We start from the raw sequence: 7,372 nt of genomic DNA on the forward strand, positions 1-7,372 counted from the left end.
AGAGAAGAAGAAGAAGAAGAAGAAGAAGAAGAAGAAGAAGAAGAAGAAGAAGAAGAAGAAGAAGAAGAAGAAGAAGAAGAAGAAGAAGAAGAAGAAGAAATGCTTATTTGAGCTCACAGTTCCGGAAGATGGGAGGTCTTGTAGCACTTCGGCTCACAGTGACAAAAGGACAAGCAATTATATTCACAAAGCACTGTGGTGCAGAGGAGGAGGAACAGACTCACGTTTACAGCAGCCCATTCCCCATAAATTCCACTAGAGCAGCATGAGCTGTTCATAAGCTCATACCTCCCCTTGGGCTCTACCTCCCAGCACTGGGAATCCAGGTTCCAATGCATGAGCCTTGGGAAGCCACATTCAAACAACAGAAAGACTTTGTCATGGCACAGTCCTCATTCAGAAAGAAAGAAGCAAGGGAAGGAAGTTGGGGGATGAGACTAGATAGAGGAAGGGAAGTAAATGAAGAGACATAAAGACCACCAGTAAACAGTTGCGTTGACTGGAGACCTTGCAACCCCATCCAGAGATGAAGCAGAGCACAGACAGGGCTGACCTGCCATTCCTGTGTAAGTAACCAGTAGGGTGGTCTGCACAATCACGTTACTGCAGCACAGAGCACGGTGGAGGTTCTGGGCTGGAGGACATAATAAAAGAGGCGAGCTTCCTAGGCAAGATGTTGAAGAACTTGCAACACTTGGGAGTTTGCATTAAGGGTTGGGCTAATCCTGGACCCCTGCTTTCAGCTAGTTCCTCCTTGATGGCACTGTGCTGTCCCAATAGAATATTTCCCTGGTGAGTGTATACAGTAGGCAGCCCGGACATTCATGACCTGCCCAGCGCTGAGCCCTCCTCTCCAGAGAAAGTCTAGAGGCTGCATTGCTAGAGATGAGTGAGACAGCAGTGCCTCAGTTAGCTGCTGACAGCCAGATGTCATTGTCTTGGGGACAGAGCCGAACTTCAGATCTACTGACAAAGGAGAGTTACACCAGTGCCAGAGAAATGGTGAAAACCAATCTCAACAATGGGGACCAGAGTTTACCCCCCACCCAGTGTCTTAAATTATTGAACCAAGTCTACCGATCTGTTAGCCACCTGACTAGAGGGAGATGCCTGCAGACGGCCAAAGGCTGCGACTTGCTTGGTTGCACTTGATGTGGGAATGATTTCTTACTAATAAAGAAACTGCCTTGGCCCATTTTATTGGATAGAAAATTAGGTAGGCGGAGTAGACAGAGGAGAATGCTGGGAAAAAGAAGCTGTGTGAGGAGTCGCCATGGTTCTCCCGTTCCAGACAGACGCAGGTTAAGATCCTCCCTGGTAAGCCAGCTCGTGGGCTACACAGAATATTAGAAATGGGTTAGAACAATATGTAAGAGCTAGCCATAAGGAACTGGAACTATCCGGGCCAGGCAGTGTTTGAAAGAATACAGTTTCCGTGTAATTATTTCTGGGCATAAGCTAGCCATGCGGGCGGCCGGGTGCCGGGGACGCAGCCCTGCTGCCGCTCCTATTTCAACAGATGGCGCCCAGACGTGATGGCTAAATCCACTTAAAAACCTGAGAAGGCTTAAAAATAAGGGAGAGAGAGTTTAACACAGATTTTTGCTGTTTTGTTGGTGGCGTTCTGTAGAGAGATTCCTGATTCAGCAACAGCACAAAAAAAAAAAAAAAAAAAAAAGCCGCGTCATTTTAAAGCGCTGCTTCCTGGAGCTGTGCTGCCAGCGTGAACTCTGGCTTTAAAGCATTTCAAGGCTTTTATGGGACTGGATGTTTGTGTTCCCGCTTGGGATCGGAGGAGAGTGCTCTGAGACTGTGCCGATGGCTCAGCGCTTCCCGCCTGCACCTGGGCAGACGGCAGAATCAGGCTTAGGCAGGCGGAAGAGCATGGCGGATTCCTGCCGCTATACAGAGACGCATTTTCAGACTGCGCAGTGCTCTGCATGTCAGATTTGGCTGTAACTTGGATGAAAAGAGTTTCTGTGCTGCACACTCAGTCTCAGAGTTAAACTGCTGAGTGCGGCTCCAATGTGGACTTGCTGTGTGCCTGAAACTGTGAATGGTTCAGGGGCACCAAATGACTCTGAGGCAGGAGCGGCTGCTCCATGCTGAACTGTGCTGATCTCAGGCAGGAACTACCGTAATTACCTTAAAACCGTGCAGTTAAGGTTTAGACTGGGCAGGACACAGGCAGTACCGTATTACCTGTAAATGGTGCAACTTAAGTTTTTAAGAAATGCTTAACATTTTAAGAAATGCTCCTGTATAGTAAAGAAATTACAGATTCACAATAAAACAGATTCAGACACTGTTGGATAAATGTACGTAGGCTTGGGAAAGAGAAGAAAAAGAATATAAAGAATAAAGTTAATGTCTTAAAAAGAAAAAGGGTAAAGTCTTTAAAGAGACAGAGTACAGAAGTACAGAGAGTTATAGATTAAAAGAAATAAAGAAATATAAGCCACGTAAAAATGGAAAATTCACAGAGAGTCTGGATTATGTACATTGTGTTTTCTTTAAAATTTTTGACTGTGAAGGAGCTAAGTACAGAGAGACATTTCATTACATGGGCTGCCAATCTAAACCAAAATGGATATAAGGGTATTATGATTTCAGAATTTGGGTCTAAGGATATGATGCTTTGGAGAGGGTCTTCTTTTGTTTTTGCAGAGGATGAGACCCTGTGGATTGCATCTATTCCGATTTGGTATGATAGACCACGCCCTCCTGAAAGGTTGCTGTGAATACCCTCAAAAAATTGCTTCGCTCAATTGCCAACTGAGATGAAACTAGCATACAGGTTATATCATGAACAACCTAATTAACGACGCCCCTATTCAGCAGGAAGCAGTTTGTAGAGAAAAAACTACGCCCATGTTCCCAAATATTGTTTATAAATGTTCTTTTACATTTAAAGGGGGATATGATATAGATATGAATAATTTGCATTGGTATGGATTTTATGGTCAATTTTGTTATATGTATATGTATTTTTGATCTTGATTAAGGTATTGTGATTGTGTAGTTCATTTAAAAATGTAATGTATAATTAGGAAATATAGGTTGTTAATGGATAATCATCGCTAATACTTAAGCTTGTAGTCATGTTAGTTAGATTTTCTAGATATATAGAGAGATATTTTAGTTAGATAGGCATTCTTCATATCTTTCAAAGGCTGCAGAATATGGCATTTAAGATATTTTAATAACTTAGGGTTTTTCATGACAATGAGACACATTTGCTCCTGGCAGCACCAATCTATTTCAAGAGGAAGATGGGCATCGAAGAGAATCCTTATGGAGTTTGATAGCCATTTGGGCAAGAAACTGCTCTTGCCTGGACTGTTGCATAAACTGGACACAGAGAACCCGCAGAGAGAGGACTGCTGAACTTGCCTAAAGGTGAGATGACCTTTTGGGGTTCCTGCTTCATGAAAGAGTCTGTGAGACATTCTGCAGGACACAGCAAAAAGTGACTGAACTGTCTTTGGAATTTCTTGCTTGATGAGAATGTCTGCTGGATACTATGGGCCTGTAGGCCGAAGATGGATGCCCCAACGGTACAGAGGAACTTTGGGTGACTGTCCAGGCAGCGAGATGTCTCTGTCATTTCTAGAGTTTTCTTATTTCTTGTTTGATAGGTAATATTATATCCTTCTGGAGTCTTTGATGGAGTTGAAGAATGGTTAGTTATAGTTTTCCTTAGTTATGATAAGAGATAAAATAGATATAAATATTGTAACTGTAATTCTTACTTGATAACTGTTTTGTTATATGTAATTTTACTATGTTAAAGTTAAAGCCTTTCTTTTTTGTTTAAACAGAAAAAGGGGAAATGATGTGGGAGTGATTTCTTATTAATAAAGAAACTGCCTTGGCCCATTTTATTGGATAGAAAATTAGGTAGGCGGAGTAGACAGAGGAGAATGCTGGGAAAAAGAAGCTGTGTGAGGAGTCGCCATGGTTCTCCCGCTCCAGACAGACGCAGGTTAAGATCCTCCCTGGTAAGCCAGCTCGTGGGCTACACAGAATATTAGAAATGGGTTAGAACAATATGTAAGAGCTAGCCATAAGGAACTGGAACTATCCGGGCCAGGCAGTGTTTGAAAGAATACAGTTTCCGTGTAATTATTTCTGGGTATAAGCTAGCCATGCGGGCGGCCGGGTGCCGGGGACGCAGCCCTGCCACCGCTCCTATTTCAACATGCACTCATGCTCAGTCTCAGAAGCAACCCCACTTTCTGCAGCTGGCCTCTCCCAGGCTGCCTGCCACTCAGCACTCTTCAGTCTTTCATTCTCCCAAAGCAGCCATGACCAACCACCGTTGCACGCTTGTTTGCTTGTTTTAAATCACCTGGGGAATTTCTTAAAGCATTGATGCCACCTCTGGAGCTTCTGAATTTACTAAGCTGGGATGTGAACTGGCTGTCAGGATTGTCTAAACTCCCCCAGTGACTGTGATGTGATGCTAGTTGGAATTCACTGCCCCAAAGTATTTTTAACAGGACCTTCTTGTTCACTCAGACTCTTACTAAAGCTTTAGGCACTTAGAAAAGCATAATTCCAGCAGAAGGTGTAAGGAAAAAAACCTTCCAAATCTATTTTAAATATTTGTGTCTTTAGAACACAAAATTCTTTAGTCTATCCCCTCCTTTGAAAAATTCTGCATTGAGAGAGGTAAGCATAAACTTCAACTTAATTTCATCCCAGAACTCCTCCCTTCCCCCTCACGACCTTTCTCTCTCCTGCTCTTTCCTGGCACCCAAAGCTGGTGCTTGTGGTTCCTGGCATCCAGTGCTGGTGTTTGTGGCATTTGCAACTGGGCCATTATCTAAACCCCTACAGGAGCGAGTTGTTGGGGTTCCTGGAACAACAGGGAGGATCTGTAGTGGGCCAGCCAGAAGTCTGGGATCAGGCTGGGTATTACCAAGACATTTTACCTGGCAGAAGAAAACGGTCAACGGTGTGGATACTGGTTAGGTGTCTGTAACCTTATGCAAGATTCCAGGATCTCCGGGTAGCTGGCCATCTTTTCTTCCAGGTGACAGAGATCAAGCAGGAAAGCACAGGAAGCCCCCCCCCCCCAGCAGCATGCCAAAATTAAATGTTTCCACTCTCTGATCTTTGTTGCTACTCCAGAACTTCCTACTCCCCTCCCCCTGCCCCCACTACTCAGGCCAACCCAATCCAACAGCAGGATATGACAGACCCTGAAGCTGGTGAAAAGGAGGGATGAACAAGCCAAGAAGAGACTGGCTACTGTGCTTTGAAGATCGACTTTGTGTTTTGAAGACTCACTAGGGGCTGGCGCAGTTGGTAAGGCACTTACCCAACATGCACCAAGTCAAGGGAACAATCGCCAGTGCCATCTAAACCCAGCATAATTTTAAAGGGTTAAAGGATGCAGTACATTCATAAAGGAAATCAAAGATGAGACAGGTAAATGGTGAAGTAGCCTATTCCTGGATTTGAAGAATTCACATTGTTAAAATGTACATTACCACCCAAAGTGAGCTACAGACTCAATGGAAGGCCTCTGTGCAGACATACAAAACCATTCTAAAAGTCACATACAGACTATGCACAGCATAGTGACTACAGTTAATACTGTATTCACAGAAACTGCTGAGAGAAGGGGGCTGGAGAGTTGCTGAGTGGCTAGGAAAACTAGATGCTCTTCCAGAGGAGCTGGGTTCAATTCCCGGCACCCACATGGTGCTCACAACTATAGCTCCTGTTCCAGGGGCTCTGATGTCCTCTTCTGACCTCTAGCATCAGGCACAGACATGTATGCCACCAAAACACCTATGCACATAAACCGATTAATTAAATAAAAAGAATTTTCTTCCTTGTCTATGAAAATGTGTTAAGAGAAGATCTTAAACATTCTTACCATTGGAAAGAACTGGTATGTAACACACATATTAATTAGCTCAAAAGAGATAAGATAACATAATTTGCATGATAAATATATACACAATTTCCTTTACAACTTTAGTTTTTGTGGTTGTTGTTATATGGGGGAGGAAGCATGAAGATTAGACCACAGTACACATATGAAGGTCAGAGGACAATTGAAAGAATTGGTTTCCTCCTTCTACAGTGTGGGTTCCCAGATCCTAACTCAGGTCCTCAGGCTTGACTGTAGGCATCTTTCCTCACTAGTGATTTTGAAGGCACAATATATGGAACTTTTAGTCATCAATTTCCAAAACTAGTATGATTAAAATATATTTTATATGTAACAATTAGACCACACATAGCCAAAGTAACGTTGGCCTTTTTTAAAATGTACTCTACCAACTGAGATACATCCCCAACCCATGATTTGGATATTTTTAAATTATAATTTAATAATAATAAAGATAAAATGAAAATGTAAAGTATAAAGAAAAATCTTTCACAGTAGTTTTAAAACTAAGATAGGGTTTGGAAGGTCCAGACATACTTACCTACAACCTTTTCTTTCTGCTCATAAAGGTGAGTCCCACCATCTCACCTATCCATCCATGCATGCATGCATAGATGCATACATCCATCCACCCACACATGCATACATCCCCTCATGCATGCATGCATTCATCCATCTGTCCATACACACATGCAGACATACATGCATCCATGCATGCATCCATCCATACATACACACGCATGCACACACACACACACACACACAAGTATGCCAATCCATCCTTCTATCTATCCATCCATCCATCTGTTGTGGAATAATCTTTTTGTAAAGGTGTGTCTTTGCCAAAGCACCTTCTGATTGATTTGATAAAGAGCCGAATGGCCACTAACTAATCAGGAAGACGATAGGCAGGTCTTCTGGGCAGAGAGAAAGGAAAAGGAGATGAATGTAAGTGCAGGAGGGTCACCAGAGGACACAGAGACGAAGCAGGAGGTGCAAGATGGAAAAGAGGGAAAAAGTCAAGAGGGAAAATGTAGATTAAATAAATAGGTTACTTTAAGTTGTAAGTGTTAGTCAGAAACAAGTCTAAGCCAAGGCCAAGCTTTCATAATTCATAATAAGTCTCTGTCATTTTTTGTGAGCTGGCGGCCCAAAGAAAAATCTGTCAACATCTATCCATGTATCCATCTCATTCACCTACCCATCCACCCATCCATACACACACACATACACACACACACATACACACACACACATACACACACACATACACACACATATACACATACACACACACACATACACACATATACACATACACACATACACACACATATACACATACACACACACATACACACATATACACATACACACACATACACACACATACACACACACATACACACACATACACACACACACATACACACACACACACACACACACACACACACACACACA

The 7,372-nt window shown here is 42.9% G+C and overlaps 1 long non-coding RNA gene across 2 annotated transcripts in view; it reads left to right on the forward strand.

Annotated features, from left to right (window-relative positions):
* Positions 1 to 2,859: 2,859 nt before the first annotated feature.
* The window catches only part of LOC126513379 (uncharacterized), a 1,096,546-nt gene continuing 1,092,033 nt past the window's right edge, over positions 2,860 to 7,372 (forward strand). Inside the window, exon 1 of one of the 2 annotated variants that reach the window (XR_007595308.1) lies at positions 2,860 to 3,399. This is a non-coding gene — a long non-coding RNA (uncharacterized lncRNA). The remainder of the gene's footprint in view (positions 3,400 to 7,372) is intronic. The other variant, XR_007595307.1, reaches the window with a different exon arrangement.

This window comes from Alexandromys fortis, unplaced genomic scaffold (genome assembly GCF_014885135.2).
Source record: "Alexandromys fortis isolate MF-2015 unplaced genomic scaffold, M_Fortis_MF-2015_v1.1 scaffold_74, whole genome shotgun sequence".
Classification (NCBI taxonomy): domain Eukaryota; kingdom Metazoa; phylum Chordata; class Mammalia; order Rodentia; family Cricetidae; genus Alexandromys; species Alexandromys fortis.